Here is a 20,796-nt window from a genome sequence, read left to right on the forward strand (position 1 = left end):
CGTATACGAACTGAACGTAACGCTGTGGCAGTTAAAAATCTTCATTTTTATTACGTATTCCGGAAACTGTCACAGTCTATAATACGGAGATTAATATTAGTTTTATTTAAAGTAAGATTAAAGATATAATACATTCTAAGAAACAAAATGCGTACCACGAAAGAATTATCCACATGGCACAGGAATCGGTAGATGTGATGCATATGTACAGATAAACGAATGGTTACAGGTTTAGAAAAACTGTGTGATTTCTTCAAGAGAAAGAGCCTGGGTGAGTCAATAAAGCTTTAGTCCACCTCTGGCCCTTATGAAAGCAGATTACTCGACATGACATTGACTGATAGAGTTCCTGGATGTTCTCATGAGGCATATTGCATCCGTCCGGTCAGCGCGTTAGACCGACAAAATCTAGAGCAGGTAATGCTCCAAACGTTATCAGTTTGGAAGAGATCCGTGGACCTTGCTGGCCAAGTTAGGGTTTGGAGACAAGCAGTAGAAACTCTCGCCGTGTGCGGGCGGGCATTATCTTGCTGAAATAAAAGTGCAGGATGACTTGCTACGAAGGGCAACTAAACGGGGATTAGCATTTTGTCGATGTGTTGTCGTGCAAGACAACCAAAGTGGTCCCACAGTGAAATGAAATGGCCGTACTGCGGGCGACGTGAGGTAAGTGTCCCAAAGACGTCCTGGGTGTCTCCAGACACGAACATGTATTAGCTGGCCACCAGGGCTCAGTTACTTGTGGGACTCATCACTTACAACAATTCTACTCCAGTCAGTGAAGTTCGAAGTTTATTTGTTTGTACAAGAACATCACATCAACCTTGGTGATTCGCGGCTTATCTTTTTTTTTTTTTTTGTCTTAGAGTATATTACATAATTGCAAACAAAACACAACACAGCAAAGTAAGGTTCGTGGATCGGGACTTAGCACGAAGAGATAACTTCTGCAGTCCACTGTCCAACAGCCAGCCGATGTGGCCGAGCGGTTCTAGGCACTTCAGGCTGGAATCGCGCGACCGCTACTGTAACAGGTTCGACTACTGCCACGGGCATGGATCTGTGTGATGTCCTTAGGTCAGTTAGGTTTAAATAGTTCTAACTTCTAGGGGACTGATGACCTCAGTTGTTAAGTCCCATAGTGCTCTAAGCCATTTGAACCACTGTCCAACTTCTCCGGACCTTCTCTTACTTCCATAAAATGTTCCGTACAGGCGTGGTAAGAAGTTCCTTAAGGTGACATGACTTCCATATTACAAAGAATCTACAAGTGTATGCGTGCCTGGGTGGCTGAAACCTATTATTGAAGTTGATGATGATTTTCCGAATGGAATGAGAGTTTAATCATCTCAACAAAATATGATAAACATCACGGTGGTAGTTTCCAGTTGCTGTAGTGTAGAACATAAAACGTGACGCAGTGGCACTGTGGCTTAAATCAGTGCGCCTGATGAAGCGACCATTTGCTCACCTCGGGGTGCACTCGACAGGTAGAGATAACTCGCTTCTACCGCAGCCTCATTCCCAGTCCAGCTGAACGTCCGAGGCCCGTCGCGAGATTCGGCGCGCGTCCCGCGAGGCTGCCCGGAAGCCACTGTGCAGACGCAACGCGCGGCGGCGGCGGCGGCCCGTGTCCCGGCTCACTAGCTGCGGTCGAGGCCAGCCAACGGCCGATAATCCCTGCCGATCCCTGACGTCACCGCAGCTGCCGCGAAACGCAACGGTGACGCACTGTTGATGGCTTCCGTCTGGAATCTCCCTGACACGACAGGCCACGCGAAACGTGGCCCAAGGACCACCAGTCATTACTCTCGCTTATTTATGGAGTTCGGATGTTGATGTTGCGTTTTTCAAGGCCAATCCAAGTGCCCAGGTCCGTTCCAAATGTTCGGTAGCTTCCACAGAGACTGTTACTTCGATGTTTGATTCTACACTACTGGCCATTAAAATTACTACACCAAGAAGAAATGCAGATGATAAACGGGTATTCATTGGACAAATATATTACACTAGAACTGACATGTGATTACATTTTCACGCAATTTGGGTGCATAGATCCTGATAAATCACTACCCAGAACAACCACCTGTGGCCAGAATAATGGCCTTGATACACCTGGGCATTGAGTCAAACAGAGCTTGGATGGAGTGTACAGGTACAGCTGCCCATGCAGCTTCAACACGATACCACAGTTCATCAAGAATAGTGACTGGCGTATTGTGACGAGCCAGTTGCTCGGCCACCATTGACCTGACGTTTTCAATTGGTGAGAGATCTGGGGAATGTGCTGGCCAGGGCAGCAGTCGAACATTTTCTGTGTCCAGAAAGGCCCGTACAGAACCTACGACATGCAGTCGCGCATTATCCTGCTGAACTGTAGGGTGTCGCAGGAACCGAATGAAGGGTAGAACCACGGGTCGTAACACATCTGTAACGTAACATCCACTGTTCAACGTGCCGTCAGTGCTAACAAGAGGTGACCGGGACGTGTAACCAATGGCACCCCATACCATCACGCCGGTGACACGCCAGTATGGCGATGACGAATACACGCTTGCAAAATGCGACAATCATGGTGCTGTAAACAGAACCTGGATTCATCCGAAATAGTGAAATTTTTCCATTCGTGCACCCAGGTTCGTCGTTGAGTACACCATCGCAGGCGCTCCTGTCTGTGATGCAGCCTCAAGGGTAACCGCAAACATGGTCTCCGAGCTGATAGTCCATGCTGCTGCAAACGTCGTCGAACTGTTCGTGCAGATGGTTGTTGTCTTGCAAACGTCCCCATCTGTTGACTCAGGGATCGAGACGTGTCTGCACGATCCGTTACAGCCATGCGGATAAGATGCCTGTCATCTCGACTGCTAGGGATACGAGGCCGTTGGGATCCAGCACGGCATTCCGTATTACCCTCCTGACCCCACCGATTCCATATTCTGCTAACAGTCATTCGATGTCGACCAACGCGAGCAGCAAATTCGGAAACGTGATGGTACGCATTTCTCCTCCTTACACGAGGCATCACTGAAACGTTCACCAGCAACGCCGGTCAACTGCTGTTTGTGTATGAGAAATCGGTCAGTACGTTGTAGGTATCGCCACCGCCGCCAACCTTGTGTGAATGCTCTGAAACGCTAATATTTGCATATCACAGCATCTTCTTCCCGTCGGTTAAATTTCGCGTCTGTAGCACGTCATCTTCGTGGTGTAGCAATTTTAATGGCCAGTAGTGTAGTTTTTATCTCATGGCTCCATAAAACTGGAGATTCCATCTGAGTTTACATTCAGTCCACTTCACGAAGACGCAGTCGAAATTAAAAAGTCAAAATCTCAAAACCTCATGGCGTCTCTTTTACCATTCTTCACAACTAAGAGCCAAAGTGTGGTTTTTGTCCCAGTTCACTGTTCACTTATGAAGAGGAAGAAAATGAACTGAACTTTGATATGAATGTACCTGACAGCAGTAGTGAAGAGGACAAATGAAAGTTTGATTGGTTCAGTTTTATGCTTAAGAAATAATCGATCTGTAGGAGTATGAGCAACAAAAACATAGCTCAACACTCAACAGCCATTGAAATTATCTTAAAGATTATAACAAAAAGTCAAGAATATGCGGCGTTTCCATAAGCTGCATAGCTGTATGAATGTGCTTTATTGCTAACCTTCAAGGCTGCTTACGCCATATCGACATGTTAGCAAAACCGTGGTAGTACGCACATTGCCCGGGATTTTAAGTTTTGCTTCATTGGCTTCACATAGCTGGAGTCTACCGGATATTATATCCTTCGGGGTGTTATCCGGCCTGGCTCATTCAGCAGTCATGTTTGTACTTTCTGACAAGCACCTTTTGGGAGTGCTCTATTTTGTTATGACAACCCACCAATGTGGTTTAACTATTAAAATGGATAATTTCTCGCAAGCTGGGACTCCATATTTGTCCAGCTAGATTATGGAAATACACTCCTGGAAATGGAAAAAAGAACACATTGACACCGGTGTGTCAGACCCACCATACTTGCTCCGGACACTGCGAGAGGGCTGTACAAGCAATGATCACACGCACGGCACAGCGGACACACCAGGAACCGCGGTGTTGGCCGTCGAATGGCGCTAGCTGCGCAGCATTTGTGCACCGCCGCCGTCAGTGTCAGCCAGTTTGCCGTGGCATACGAAGCTCCACCGCAGTCTTTAACACTGGTAGCATGCCGCGACAGCGTGGACGTGAACCGTATGTGCAGTTGACGGACTTTGAGCGAGGGCGTATAGTGGGCATGCGGGAGGCCGGGTGGACGTACCGCCGAATTGCTCAACACGTGGGGCGTGAGGTCTCCCCAGTACATCGATGTTGTCGCCAGTGGTCGGCGGAAGGTGCACGTGCCCGTCGACCTGGGACCGGACCGCAGCGACGCACGGATGCACGCCAAGACCGTAGGATCCTACGCAGTGCCGTAGGGGACCGCACCGCCACGTACACCACTGGTGATCGTCGAGGGGACACTGAATAGTGCACGGTACATCCAAACCGTCATCGAACCCATCGTTCTACCATTCCTAGACCGGCAAGGGAACTTGCTGTTCCAACAGGACAATGCACGTCCGCATGTATCCCGTGCCACCCAACGTGCTCTAGAAGGTGTAAGTCAACTACCCTGGCCAGCAAGATCTCCGGATCTGTCCCCCATTGAGCATGTTTGGGACTGGATGAAGCGTCGTCTCACGCAGTCTGCACGTCCAGCACGAACGCTGGTCCAACTGAGGCGCCAGGTGGAAATGGCATGGCAAGCCGTTCCACAGGACTACATCCAGCATCTCTACGATCGTCTCCATGGGAGAATAGCAGCCTGCATTGCTGCGAAAGGTGGATATACACTGTACTAGTGCCGACATTGTGCATGCTCTGTTGCCTGTGTCTATGTGCCTGTGGTTCTGTCAGTGTGATCATGTGATGTATCTGACCCCAGGAATGTGTCAATAAAGTTTCCCCTTCCTGGGACAATGAATTCACGGTGTTCTTATTTCAATTTCCAGGAGTGTATAAATATTATAAGCCCGGACATGCGTCTATGCTTACGTGAGACCTGTAGTTGCTTTGTTTTATTTATTTATTTATTTTTGTAAAGCATCTTCATACAGCTTTGTGAGTTTTGGAAACACATCTCTCTTGCCTTTTTCAGTATTCTAATTTTATGATAATTTGAATGGTTATTGAGTGTTGAGTGTTGTTACTGATAATCACAATGTCCCTGAGCTGTAGGTGTCCTCCACACAAAGTCGTTTAGTCTCTGGGATGTGTGGTTTTTTTGTAGTGTTCACCTCAAGTCCATCACAAACTCCGTTATAGAGTTATAAAGCGAATTGTGAATTAGTGTCTCCGCGAACCGTTCGCAGCGAAAACAAATTAGTCGACATGAAATTACAACGACGACCTAACACGCATTATGGATATTATGGAAGTGTTCGAACTTGAGAGCGGACTCTGCACAAAAGTTTATGAAAAGCGTGTCGAACTAGCAAAGCAGCGGATGACAAAAACTGTCAAAGGCGCCAGCAGAACTACCACAGCGTGGAAGAAGGTGGGGAAGGAGCTTCTTTGGGACTAGAAGGATTGTTATGTGGTCCGGGGATTTATGAGTAGAGGTATGTTTGTCTAACTTCACTACAAAAAATGTAAACCAAAATTTTAGAACGCGTTTTTCTCAGAACCGTGTTTTTCAGATTCGTGGGAAACATGACTTGAGAAAGTACGTACTATTGAGATCTTAATCTGATGCTAAACTGAATTATCTGTCAGGGTACGTAACTATTTCGCTATATCTTTCTTCAGTGCACGCTTTCGAATAGATATTCGGGCGGAGAAAATGTCATTTGTTTCAAAACGTCACCATTTTGTTAGACCCCAATATTTTTCAATTATCCTATGGATAGTGATAGGAAATATATTGAAAATGACTTCTACAAAATTATTTTCATAGTAGGTCCAAAAGATGAGCTTCGGGAATTTCCGACGATGACCAACATTTAGGCTGCAAGGGGTTTTTCCACTTAGTGCAGCGGTTACAGGGAGCGTCCGATGTGGACATAAAGATGATTTCTTAAAGCGAAGAGTGTAAGTAACTAAACTATATCATCAGATTCAGCATTACTTTTTATTCTGCTTAAAAAATAGCGAAAGTCACCTGTATTTTGCACCTTCAAATAGGGCTATCCCCTTCAGTTAACTTCACTTTTATTATGTACCCCATTAGCACACCACGAGGTTAATGAAGTACAATTAAAGTACCTGTCCATCCTATACCCACTTAAATTTTGTGGGAAAACCAGCTTGTATCCGAGTGGATCGTTCGTTTTAAAAATGTTCCTCGTAGGTACGCTCATAAATAAATTAGTCCAAGGTATACAAATAAAAATAATGAGGAAAAAGTTCTGACACAACGAATAAAAATGTTTTATCGCATGCCTGAAAAATACAAATATTTAACGATGGATGTGCTTTTAATCAACCTTGAAACGTCCCCTTAGAAAAATTATACAAGACTGTGCTTAAACTGACACACAATATTTTTGGCACAACGCAATCTGACTTTCAGTAATCCCTACAAAAGAATGACCCTGACTAACGTTAACCTATACGTTTCGCAAATAACTTACCTCACAAAAATCTTCGTTACTCGAACTACTGCAATACAGCGAGCGCCACTACTGCCAGTTAAATAAAAGATTCAAATTACTGAAGGCACTAACTACTGACAGGCATAGTTAGCAAATGAAAGATTTTGATAGAGAACAAACAATGTATTTACCTTAATAGTGTTCAAAAGTCATAATATATATAGCAGTTCATGACATCCATTCTTACAAATGTACTGTTTCTGATGGACACACGTCCAGATCATCCGCTCTCAAAAAATCCGTCATCTCACTTTCCCACATCCACCACTGCTGGCAGCTCAACTCCAACTGCGCAACGCTACGCGCTGTTAATATCCAGCTGCCCAACACTACAATGGCAGACAACAATGCAAACTAACCACAGACTGCACACAACACAGCCAGTGATTTTCATACAGAGCGCTCCGTGGCGTTACCAATAAGAACACCTAAACAGCCTACTTACAACCTTTCAGTCAACAATATCACATGGAAAAGATAAGATATGTCTATGTCAATCTGTAGTACCTGTCGTTGGCGGCAGATTAAAATATTTTAAGAATGTTATATACGACAGTGGTATGATATTCTACAATATTTACTCATTTATTCATTTCTTTTCTGCAAGCCAGTTTTCGGTTGCTATGCTATCATCAAATACAGAGACAAACATGCACAGCAATGGAATTTTCGAAGGATCAAGGATTTTAATCTAGAGCATCTACATTCTACAGAGAATCTTGTTTTACAGTGATGATAACGAATGTTTGATTTAGGATTAAAACGAGACGAATTATTTCAGTGAAAATGGGATGTACGATTATTGAACTTAGAGATAATTCACGGAAATAATTCGTCTCGTTTTAGACCGAAATCAAACATTAACAACTGACAACTTTGGAAAACTAGATACACTGTAGATGCACTAGTTTTAAATATTTGATGGTACAACAATTTTATTGCTGTACATTTTTATCTTTGTACCTGATAACGACCTAGCATCCGGTTTGTGAAATAAATAATAAATATTGTACAACACTATACCAAGTCGTGTGTGTTTACATTCGTGATGTATAAAATATTCTACCACGAACCGACGGATCAATCTATCAATGGAATTTTAATAATCGTATAAAACGATTTAGGCTGATTTATACAATAAATGAGAATATACGAGTAATTCGAAATGTAGTCTATTTCATAACAAATTTGTTACAGATTTTTGAAGATATGCCCTAAACAAAATAAATAAAAAATTGTGGATAACTAAATAGACTAAAGCATCGTGTAAGCTGAAAATGGCAATTTTCATAACTCTTACAAGAGGTGTGGATACTGAACCACTTCCGCTCTATTAACATTACTGTAATGTATTAAAAGATATTAAAAGATGTAGACAAATGATCATCAAGACAAAAACTACTGACAGTAATAACAGCATGACAATTCCATAGAAACAGTCAATGAAGAGACACAACGTCTAGACAGCGTGCAAAGAAATGTTCATACATTGTTTACCACTCACTAAGAAGCTGAACAACTGTGTGGAAATTCCTTTTCGATGAAACATAGCCACTACGTCGTGACACAAATTGTTTCATATTAATTAAATACACACAATTTTTCGCCTTACTCAGTTCTACAAAAAGCAGAAAAAAAAATAAGACGTAGGCAGAGGAAACACATCGATTTGAATCACCATAGAAGAATAGCCGACTTTTCCCTCCTCTGAACGAGATTTTATTTTCAAGTCGATACTGTGGCTAAAAGCTTCCTAATGTCGTGAGCGTGTTTTTCAAACTTCGTATAGTTTGAGATACTGATATCAACGACAGGTACGTAATTGCGCCAAGAATGAGACGTCTTGGAGCTTTCATACCATGCTTCATGTAAAGCGCTGTACGAATATCCATCGCTGTGTAACGAAATGTCTTCCAATGTTTCGGCAACACATTTCCCAAACTTTAGCGCTTTTCATTAGTTGTTTTAAAGTTTCATCTCGCTATATTACCTCTTCCAGAGAGCAATATTTCATTAACACCTTAGCTGGTTGCTTTATTTCTTCTATAAATTTAACGTACAGCCACAGAGCTCCACTACCATTGTCATACATAAAACAATTTCAGTAGTTTAATTTTGCAGACATTAATACTCCTTCCTTTTCTGGTATTTTACTTATACAATATTAAGGGCAACAAAAGTATTTCGAACACGCTATACTATTTAACGTCTTATGTAAATGATATATTTATTTTATTGTTTTTGAAATGGCACCTTTCCGAAGAGATGAAGAATTTACCACAGCTGGAGATTATTCGTTTGAGGAGGTACTCATGGTCATTCACAAGGTGTGTTCTGTTGCAAAAGGATGTAAATGTTGCCATACAGTTAACTATGCAAAAATTATTGACTTTTATTGCATTTTCTTCCTTATTTTCTGAATCTAACGAGCGCTATTGTGAAAGAGACTGTCATCCACTCGTTTAATTTCTAATGTCTCATGAATGATAAAGTTTCATTACCTTAGATAATCTAATGCTAAATGTTCCTTCGCAATTTGAAATATTATAGCGTAACAGCAACGGTGTAAGAAAGTGATAAACTGGACTTCTTAACATCAAAATAATCTAAAATTTCACTTGCATTCTATGAAAAGAAGCCAGAAGAGGCAGTTAACCTAGGTAACTCTGCCACCAGCCTTCCAGTGTGCAGTTGTCCTTTAAAGGACTGCAGGTACGCTCATTATAAATGCTGCATTGTCAGCTACTTCAAACCATTAAGCAGCCCGCAGGCGTTGACATATCTGTGGGGACAGTGGCTCTGAAAATCACGTTAACGGGAGCGATAACAGGCGAAGACCGCACTTCAGCAGGGCGCCCTTAGCATTCGTACCACTTAAAATTTAAATTTCACATACGCTTACAATGAAATTGCTTGGATCACCTTGACGGTTAGAGAAATTCTCAGTAGACAGTGTTAGAATTGGCATCAATTTAGAAATTACATTCGGTCTGTGTTTAGTTTATTGCAGTTAATGGATATTAGTTTATCGTTTCTTGTGTTTTGATTGTTTGACGTACAACGGTACATAGTGACATTTAGGAACGATGTAGATCACATTCACATGTTCCTCCTTCTGAGGGTCATTTGAAAATTCAATGTCTGCATTTGATTGTTAGAACGCCACGAGGGCTGTGGTCAACTTCCTTTCCAACCTTCGTCAAACTCGAGCTTGTGATCAGTTTGTTTTGATCTCCACTATGAAGTGACGTTTAACATTAATAGTCGATTCTTTTCGATTGTCATTATCAGTTTGTCTTTGTCGGTGGCAAAATATGAGAAAGAAATTAGTAGACATTCTCCGTGATACGGTAAATGTCTAAATGAAATAGACGATGTCTCACACATACAGGGAGTTATTCTGTGTGATGTCATTTTTTGCGTTGCTTTGGTTGACTTCGTTAATACTGAGGTGACAGATGTCATGGGACACCTGCTGATATCATTGGACCTCCTTTTGTTCGGCTGAATGCAGCAATTCGACGTGGCATGGACAGGTCGTTCGAAGTCCCAACAAAAGCACTGAGCCACGATGCTACTATAGGCGCCCATAGTTGCGAAAGCTTTTCCGGTGCAAGATTTTGTGCATGAACTGACCTCTCGATTATGTAGCGTTAATGTTAAATGAGATTCATGTCGGGCGATCTGGCCAATCACGCCCTTGAATTGTGAAGAATGTTCTTCAAACCAATCGCAATTAATTGTGGCCCTGTGACAAGCAGGATAGTCATCCATAAGAACTACATCGTTGTTCGGGAACTTGACGTCCATGAATGGTGTGAAGTATGTAAACGGATCCTAGCCAAGGCTCGACGTGCGTTACGTACCAAGAATAACGCAGATGTAACCCTTGTGCGCAATTTCTGGTTAAGCCACCTCACAAAGACCAATATAAATTTAAAAATTACAGGGTCGCCATCAGCTAAGCCCTTCCTAACAATTAAGAAAAGACTGAACTGTAAATTATCAGTTCAATTAAATTAAGAAATTAATTTTAAGAATGCTATTTTTAAGACACTAACAAGATGAACAGCATTGTATGTCGTATATCAATGTTCTCGTTTATTTAAATTGAGTTTTCCTCCCTTTTTTGTTCATCACAAGCAAGTTGATTAACTTAAAAAAAATCAAGGCATGGAAAATTAATTTGAAAACTGGCATCAATGCGAAAGATAAAGGACGCAGAGTTTATCTTTTACGTAGCATATTTATTTCATTACTGAATTTGATGCACATCCTATGAATACACATGACTGGTGCCTGAATGAAAAATTTAACTAAATAATCCGCCAAAAATGGTAGAATAGGGCAATTAAAAAAGGAAAAACACATAAAAGGGAAGTGGAGCACAATAATTTCATCGTTCCATCTACATACCCACGACAGAAATAGTTCAGAGAGATGCCTATGATCTTTATACTCATGCACTAGCTTGGAAAGAGGTTTATCCGATTCGCAAAGTTTATGCAGTAGATATACGACATGGAATCCACGCCTGCCGCTTACGAACGGCCGAACTTCTTCTCGTGGTAAACTTGATTACGAGTTAACTGTTCATAAATTAATTAAACCAGGAACAAATGTAACAAATTTTAATGGTGCAGCCGGTCGGAGTGGCCAAGCGGTTCTAGGTGTTACAGTCTGGAGCCGCGCGACCGCTACGGTCGCAGGTTCGACACCTGCCTCGGGCATGGATGTCTGTGACGTCCTTAGGTTAGTTAGGTTTAAATAGTTGTAAGTGTTAGGGGACTGATGATCTCAGAAGTTAAGTCCCACAGTGCTCAGAGCGATTTGAATTTTAATGGTGCAATAGCAGAACGATTTTGCCGTCACGAAATAAAATTAACTCGGCAAGGCGGAAAGCCTCTCTAGGAGCTACGAACTGTACTCACCAACCGCTAGCTGCAGAGTGTCCTTTCTCCACCGAACTTCGCCTAACTACCGGTACAACGGAAGCTACCGGAGGGGTAGGCTTCCGCCACCAACCTGACAGACAAACCAACCTCAGACTAAAAGGGGTAAACCTCTTTGTCCAGGTACCGGGATCCTAAGTTGGTCATCCTGTGCTACCCTCCAAACGAGAAGCAAACATCGCCAGCTCCTAGCAGACGACAACCAACTCAGCGTCCCCCCACAAAAGAAACCCGAAACCACTCGTAAAGACTCTCATTGATTCACATTTACGAACACATAGGGTAGGGTGAAGGGAAAAACGTAATAAATACAGGACATGGTTTCCTGCGTAACACAAAAATTCAAACATAATATCATTTAATAAGCCTTAGCTTGATTGCTCAGTCTTTCCCGGAGAGTTAATAAAGTAAACCGCAATCAGGTGGTGGACAGAATAGGATGCACAGAATCCAGCGAGACAAGCCTCTTATGAAACGAGTCCACAGAGACGTTTCCATGGCTTCAAATTATCTTCAGGTATCCGAACATAGCTACTTCCAGTCAGTGATCGGTTTAATTGACCCATTCCTTTCCATGTCAACAAAGCCCCCATCAGCATGGAGTCGCACATTTCACAAAGTGCCTTGTTGGCAACTGGGGTCTATGGCGTCGTGAAGTCTGCGCCAAACCTGAACCCTATCATCAGCTCTTATCAACTGAAATCGAGTCTTATTTGACCAGACCACTGTCTTCCAGTAGTATAGGGTTCAACAGATAGGTCACGGGCCCAGGAGGGTCGCTGCAGGCGACGACATGCTGTTAGCAAAGGCAATATCTTCGGTCATCTGCTGCCGTGATAGCCCATTAACGCCAAATGTCACCTCACTGTCTTAACCCATACGTTCGTCGTACGTCCCACATTGATTTATGCCGTTATTTTGCGCAGTGTTTCTTGTCTGCTAGCACTGAAAACTCCACACAAACGTGGCTGCTCTCAGTTGTTAAGACAAGGCTGTCGGTCAGTGCGTTCTCCGTAATGAAACGCAGTGCCTGAAATTTGGAATTCTCAACACACCCACGGCACCGTGGATCTCGGAGTAATGAACTCCCTACCGATTTCCGAAATGAAATTCACCATGCATCTAGCTCCAACTACCAGTCCGCGTTCAGAGTCTGTTGAATCTCGTCGTGTGGTGATAATCACTTCGGAAACCTCTTCACATGAGTACAAATGATATCTCCGCCAATGGTCTGCTCTCTTATACCTTAGGTACGCAATACTACCGCCATCTGCGTATGTGTGTATCGCTTTCCCGTGACTTGTCACCTCAGCGTACAGCTTTCAGAATAGGGATATTCATATGAGGTCGCCATTAATGCAATGCCTATTACGGCAAACGTAATTGATTACTATAAGTGTTTCGTTATTCTGCACAAATATATATATCCGACGGACTGGCGACCAGAGAAACAATTTGTGTGGCAGTTTGTTACTTAATCTAATTTAATCAGAATTAGTCTTTGCGGTAAATGATCACAACCAAACAGTTGCAGGATAAAGATTTATTGAAATCCTTAACCACGGTTTTGGTATATCTAAATATACCTTCATCGGAAGCAAGAATACATCTTTACAGGAAGACACCTTTATTAGCAAAAAACTTAGCACCATAACTGAGAAAGAGAAAACACTTATAGCTTTAAGTAACCGTAAAATTGCCGACGCATTACAAGCACAAAAGCTTTTAATCAGTTGCTAAAATCACATCCTGCAGTGGAGATACATAAAACAATAGTGCCAAAGGTGGCGTCAGCAGTTAAAATTATAATATCACTTCCATTTGTACACCATAGTTATGAAGAGGAGGTCGATGCGAACACGGCATATCATCAGTACTTAGCCTGGAAACTAGCGTGAAAAGAAAGAAGCACTAGGTGCGGACACTTTCACTGGGGGAGGGCACTTGTGGTATGCGCGAGTGAAGACCCAGGGATACATAAACATGCGCACCAAAAAAAATGGGTCTGAGCACTATGGGACTTAACATCTATGGTCGTCAGTCCCCTAGAACTTAGAACTACTTAAACCTAACTAACCTAAGGACATCACACAACACCCAGCCATCACGAGGCAGAGAAAATCCCTGACCCCGCCGGGAATCGAACCCGGGAACCCGGGCGTGGGAAGCGAGAACGCTACCGCACGACCACGAGATGCGGGCTATGCGCACCAAAATTTTAAATGTTGTGCTAATTCAATCCCTCTGTCGTAATAAATAAAACATATCAGAACCATTTAAAACACTTACATATAGTAGAAAATATGAACACCAATTTGCCTGTGTCATAGTGTCAAGCAGGTGAAGGTTGCACTGAAGAACACATCTAACGAGAGAGGGCACTAGTCTTATGCGCGAGAATCTCACGCAAATTAGAGACTAGGATACATACAAGTGAAAACGAACAAAATGTTGTAGTAAATCAAAACCATGAATAAAAAACATAACAGAATCATTTAAACCAGACAAACACATCGAAAGCCGCGAACAGGAAGCGTTAAAAATACGTTAAATCCCAACAAAACGGGAAAGGAGCATCTCACCAGCATCAACAGACAAGAAAACTAACTTCTAGTCAGCCAGAATATATTACGTTAGAGCAAGGAGGGATTTGGAACTATTCAAGAGATTTTTGTTTCTAAGCGGCACCTGTTCGTTAGGAATAAAACCATCTTTTTGCGACAGATGCTTGAAAATCTATGATTTGTCGAACAGGTCCAGTTAGTAACCCGTCCGCAGCTCGTGGTCGTGCGCTAGCGTTCTCGCTTCCCACTCTCGGGTTCCCGGGTTCGATTCCTGGCGGGATCAGGGATTTTCTCTGCCTCGTGATGATTGGGTGTTGTGTGATGTCCTTAGGTTAGTTAGATTTAAGTAGCTCTAAGTTCTAGGGGACTGATGACCATAGATGTTTAGTCCCATAGTGCTCAGAGCCATTTGAACCAGTTAGTAACCCTTACTCACTTGGTGAAGCAATAATACGTCATCCATTTAACGTGGCGTATGCTGTAAGAGCAATAGATGTTCAGCAAACGTGGAATTGTACACGTTTTCCCCGTTTTTACCTAGCATGTGTTCTTTATACCTCACTTTAATGGGTCTACCTGTCTGTCCAACTTTTAAAATTTTGATGCGCATGAGTATGTATCCCTGGGTTTTAATGTGTGCGAGTGCCTACCGCATACCACAAGTGCCCTCTCTCGGTGAAACTGTCTGCCCTAGTGCTTCCACACCCTCTTCACTCTAGTTCACAGGGTACGTATTGATGATATGCCGTGTTCGCATCGACTTCCTCTTCATAATTATGCTGTACAAATGGATGGATATCTTAATTTTAACTACTGACGACGCCTTTGGCACGATTGTTTTATGCATCTCCACTGCAGGATGTGATTTTAGCAAGTGACTAAAAGCTTTTGTGCTTCTAATACGTTGGTAATTTTACGGTTACTTAAAGCTAAAAGTGGTTTTTTTTTCTCTCAGTTATGGTGCTAAGTCTTTTGCTAATGAAGGTGTCTTCCTGTTCCGGCATATTTTTGCTTCTGATTAAGGTATATTTAGATATAATCCGAAACCGTGGTCAAGGATTTCAATAAATCTTTATCCTGCAACTGTTTGGCTGTTATCATTTACCGTGAAGATTTTCAACAGTTGCTGCTTCATTCATGTTTAAAATTTTCAAAATGAGTGTCTTTTGCGAATCAGCAACTGACAAAACTGTCATAATTGCTGATTTGACAGGTGATCAGAGACTTCCGTTGCAATGAAAGATAAATGAAGTGGGGTGTTTCTTATTGCTATGTCAGCCCTCAGTATGCTCGGTACAACATACACTCCTGGAAATGGAAAAAAGAACACATTGACACCGGTGTGTCAGACCCACCATACTTGCTCCGGACACTGCGAGAGGGCTGTACAAGCAATGATCACACGCACGGCACAGCGGACACACCAGGAACCGCGTTGTTGGCCGTCGAATGGCGCTAGCTGCGCAGCATTTGTGCACCGCCGCCGTCAGTGTCAGCCAGTTTGCCGTGGCATACGGAGCTCCATCGCAGTCTTTAACACTGGTAGCATGCCGCGACAGCGTGGACGTGAACCGTATGTGTAGTTGACGGACTTTGAGCGAGGGCGTATAGTGGGCATGCGGGAGGCCGGGTGGACGTACCGCCGAATTGCTCAACACGTGGGGCGTGAGGTCTCCACAGTACATCGACGTTGTCGCCAGTGGTCGGCGGAAGGTGCACGTGCCCGTCGACCTGGGACCGGACCGCAGCGACGCACGGATGCACGCCAAGACCGTAGGATCCTACGCAGTGCCGTAGGGGACCGCACCGCCACTTCCCAGCAAATTAGGGACACTGTTGCTCCTGGGGTATCGGCGAGGACCATTCGCAACCGTCTCCATGAAGCTGGGCTACGGTCCCGCACACCGTTAGGCCGTCTTCCGCTCACGCCCCAACATCGTGCAGCCCGCCTCCAGTGGTGTCGCGACAGGCGTGAATGGAGGGACGAATGGAGACGTGTCGTCTTCAGCGATGAGAGTCGCTTCTGCCTTGGTGCCAATGATGGTCGTATGCGTGTTTGGCGCCGTGCAGGTGAGCGCCACAATCAGGACTGCATACGACCGAGGCACACAGGGCCAACACCCGGCATCATGGTGTGGGGAGCGAGCTCCTACACTGGCCGTACACCACTGGTGATCGTCGAGGGGACACTGAATAGTGCACGGTACATCCAAACCGTCATCGAACCCATCGTTCTACCATTCCTAGACCGACAAGGGAACTTGCTGTTCCAACAGGACAATGCACGTCCGCATGTATCCCGTGCCACCCAACGTGCTCTAGAAGGTGTAAGTCAACTACCCTGGCCAGCAAGATCTCCGGATCTGTCCCCCATTGAGCATGTTTGGGACTGGATGAAGCGTCGTCTCACGCGGTCTGCACGTCCAGCACGAACGCTGGTCCAACTGAGGCGCCAGGTGGAAATGGCATGGCAAGCCGTTCCACAGGACTACATCCAGCATCTCTACGATCGTCTCCATGGGAGAATAGCAGCCTGCATTGCTGCGAAAGGTGGATATACACTGTACTAGTGCCGACATTGTGCATGCTCTGTTGCCTGTGTCTATGTGCCTGTGGTTCTGTCAGTGTGATCATGTGATGTATCTGACCCCAGGAATGTGTCAATAAAGTTTCCCCTTCCTGGGACAATGAATTCACGGTGTTCTTATTTCAATTTCCAGCAGTGTATTTTTAAACCACTAACAAACAGTACTAGAAAATTGACATTGCAGATTAAAACTGTAAGCAACGTCCTAAAATGTTTTCGCAACTCCAGTTCTGAACAATCTCTCATGTAAATAGACTCCTCATTGAGAAAGGGTCGCCCTACCATGGTGACGTACAGGAATATGATATTCGTAGCGCCATTCGTTACGCGCGCTGACGGCACACGTCACACAATTTACCACATTAATCGTCACAGGAATGCGCAGTGTGTCCAGTTTGAGTTGTTCAATCCAAAACATTTTTCCAGAGGTAAAATAAAGATAAAATATGAAGCAAACATTATTTAGCTATCGGGCGGTAGCTAATCAGCATGACTGCCTTTATATTTACTTCGTTCGTTATGAAGATACGAACATCAGCATGTCTTTCTATAGCAATATATTTTACGGTATTCCGCTTCCTTTTACCAAGACCAGAGCAGAACCGTATCACAGTGTCCCATTCACGTAAACATGACATCATTGAAAAGGAACACATAACTGACTTCCGAGTCTCCGGTAGTAGTGAAAATTGCAGGTAGCCGGGATAACTAACTCTTTCACTTGATGGAGTTAACAGTACTAGTACATTAGTGATAACATAAGAAAATTGCACATAGTTCATTCAGTCAACCATTTGGGGCTGGTTTGTATGAGTAGAAGGTACACTGGTGGCAAACAGGTTCCTACACCTCAAATGTAAATCGGCTGCAGTATCAGGCACAGTATATATACGGTCGCCTCGTATGGTTCTAATTTACGCACAGTGTGCCGCCTCCCTGCACTTTCGTTTGTCTGAAAGGATCAATTGTCACACAGACGTCCAAAAAGGGCTCGAAATGTTGTGAGATTTGGTTGGTGTCTGTGAGGGTACTTGTTTCGGGCCGGCCGCGGTGGTCTAGCGGTTCTGGCGCTGCAGTCCGGAACCGCGGGGCTGCTACGGTCGCAGGTTCGAATCCTGCCTCGGGCATGGGTGTGTGTGATGTCCTTAGCTTATTTAGGTTTAAGTAGTTCTAAGTTCTAGGGGACTTATGACCTAAGATGTTGAGTCCCATAGTGCTCAGAGCCATTTGCACTTGTTTCGGTATAGCCGTTTCCATCTGCTTGGCCGTACACAAGCGTCATCTCGACTTGTTCCGGACGTCAACACCGGACTATTCTTCTACTTAAAGTATTCAAATTCAGTCACATGTTCTGCAAAACACGAGGAACGCGCGGCAGGTCATTATCAGCGCGAACGTCTGTGCCAATGATGCATTTCCAGACACGTGTTCAGATGACCTTTATTCCTCCATTTCCATCCAAGAATCCGTCCCTGCTTTTTGTCGGATTTATTAATGTTACCGTGTATAATGAGTTGTTCAGTATCGTTGTCCTAGTATTTCTCATCAGTAACATCACGAAGTAAAAACCGTGTGCTGGAGTGACGTTGTCAGCTTTTTAGTAACTTCGCTATGAGGTATGGTTGGCGTGTCTGCGGTGGACCTGGGGAACGCTACTGACGAGTGCTGCTAGGGAAAATAACTTTCATCGTAACTCAGATTCAGTGCGCTAGAACTGCATTGACGCCGTTGTTTAAACACTTCCACCTCTGTGTCTATTCGGAAAACCCCAGTCTTTGTCTGCGTAGTGGGATGCGGCAGAAATTTTTTCACGATCGTGGCCATTCTTTTGAACAACCTATATGTTTCATCCTCTTGTCGAGGTGAGTTCGAAAGCCTTTCCAGACAGTTTTTATTTTGGTGTCTGTCTTCCGTGGTTTCATTTAAATATTCGTGAAAGGCTTCACTTTACTTCCTCCTTTTCGTCGGAGGACGTTTACATTGGATAGAAGACGTGGTCATACTTACTTAGATTTCAGTAGTTGGTAAGATTTTCGGGAAAGAGGTTCACACTCAGCTGGTTATGGAAGGCTGTCGTCAGAGTTACAGCAGAGCAAATTATTTGGTTCCGCCAACAAGTTAGGGCAATTTTCCATATTTTAAGTGTGCTGTATACATTCCAAAAACTATTCCTTTCATCTTCCACACATTCTCGAAATTTCATCCTGTCCCAGTGGCTGGCTCTCTTGTTTTTCTCAGCAGATCCTGTGATACCCATTTCGTCTTTTCTCTGTGTTCTGTAATAATCACGGGTACTCTTCCACCGTCTTTGGCACTCATTCGGTAGAACGTAGCGCATAACGCACTGGACTCGCCCAGAACCAGTTGGCCTGTCATGCTTGACGTTAAGGCGTTGGCGTACTACGCATTGCTCTTTGTCGGAGAAAACCTTCGCTTTCGTCACTGTTGACTGGGCGACACGGTACTCCGGGAACATTAAGTACTACTCGGCGCATGGGAAAACCCCGCCTACGGTGTCATCCTCAAATGGGACAAGCGTACCAGTGACTTTTGGACCCGCACTCCAATCTCAGACTTATTATCTCAGTAATTTTAGCCCTCTACGACATCGTTAGTTACCACGGAAGAATTCTTTCCTGACTTCATAACACACCCTTCTTCTTGATAGTGTTTTCACATATTTATCGACAATTCTGAAGAAAACCTCGTCATATCTTATCAGTCAATTAAATTTCCTGCATATTTCACTAATATCGCATCTAAAACGCTTCGCTTCTCTTCTTTCCCAGTTTCCCCACCATTTTCAATTATTAATTGTTTGCCTACATCAGTCACTTAACTTTGAAGAGAATAGATGGTATAAAAGTTCATTAAAATCGTATATTTCACAAATACGTCCTTAGTAATCAACGTTATAGTAAAACACGGCAATCAGAAAGTCATATGGTGACGCCGTAGATGCTATTCTGATATCTAGAGACATGTGAGTGAATGCGATTAGATAGGAGACGCACGATAGTAAGACAGATCGGTACGTGTCTTCCCCGCGTGGCTCCAGCACAGCTTTTGGCGAGAATCGATACGTCGCACTGTATTGCGGGACTCCTGGGTAGACGGTGCGGTCTTGGTATGGCTCCGGACCCGGAGCAAAAGTAAATGAAAACCGTATTTCACTAGCCACTCCGTCTGCAAATTATCATTAGGTAGATTCAGACATTAAAAATTACTGCTGACGAACACTAGTGTCTATTTAAATATATTTGGCAAGCAGTAAGGTAGTATAAATACGATCCCGTATTTACATTGTAAAAAAATTATTTCTTTGCAAAATTCCCTTGTAATCAAATCAATATTTTGCTACTGACAGTAGATAAACAGCAGCTATACTATCTGAGCAGGCAACAGAATTGTTTTCGAAATAGCATCTTCCTTACTAATTTACTCGATTACTTTTAGACTTACATAGTCTAAGTTATTATCATTTCCTTGTCTCACTACACATTCCTGAAGTTTCTTCTTCTTTAGGGGATCTGCTGACCATGATGAATGAATGAACGAACGAATGAAACAATGAATGCGTGACCGCAGAAGTCTGCTGCTACCACACTGTTACAATCAGTTCATCGTTATTCATGTAAACTGGAGACATCGGTTTTGGTACATCTTGAGCACGACATACAACACACGTCAATCAGCGTGGAGTGTACAACATGCTTGGATATGCAAATTATTATCATTTCAGTGTAACCAGTAACAGTGAGGCTACGTTCCGTATACAACGTGTTCCAAAATTCCCGTTATAAACTTCTACGACTTGTAGAGGGGAGTGAATACATAATATTTACAATAGGAGCCCATGTCCGGAAACTTACGGTTTCCGTTATACGATGGTTTCAGGTTTAGCTTATTCACTTCTTCTTGAGGGAACGAAATAGGCATGACGCAGTACAGCTATTAGGTAACAATTCGAAAGGAAACTTAACGATATATCCATTTATCACTTATGTACATTTGTTTGTATTAA

General features: G+C 43.5%; 1 protein-coding gene across 6 annotated transcripts in view; it reads right to left on the bottom strand.

Annotated features, from left to right (window-relative positions):
• LOC126091870 (parathyroid hormone/parathyroid hormone-related peptide receptor-like) overlaps window positions 1–20,796 on the bottom strand; it is a 509,713-nt gene that overhangs the window by 184,468 nt on the left and 304,449 nt on the right. For 2 of the 6 annotated variants that reach the window (XM_049907189.1, XM_049907172.1), the window contains exon 1: window positions 1,472–1,619. The exons of the other annotated variants lie outside the window; for them this stretch is intronic. The gene's annotated coding sequence lies outside the window, so the exon portion shown is untranslated. Of the gene's footprint in view, window positions 1–1,471; window positions 1,620–20,796 lie in introns of those variants that run through there. 6 annotated transcript variants of the gene reach the window in all.

This window comes from Schistocerca cancellata, chromosome 1 (assembly GCF_023864275.1).
Source record: "Schistocerca cancellata isolate TAMUIC-IGC-003103 chromosome 1, iqSchCanc2.1, whole genome shotgun sequence".
In the NCBI taxonomy this organism is placed as follows: domain Eukaryota; kingdom Metazoa; phylum Arthropoda; class Insecta; order Orthoptera; family Acrididae; genus Schistocerca; species Schistocerca cancellata.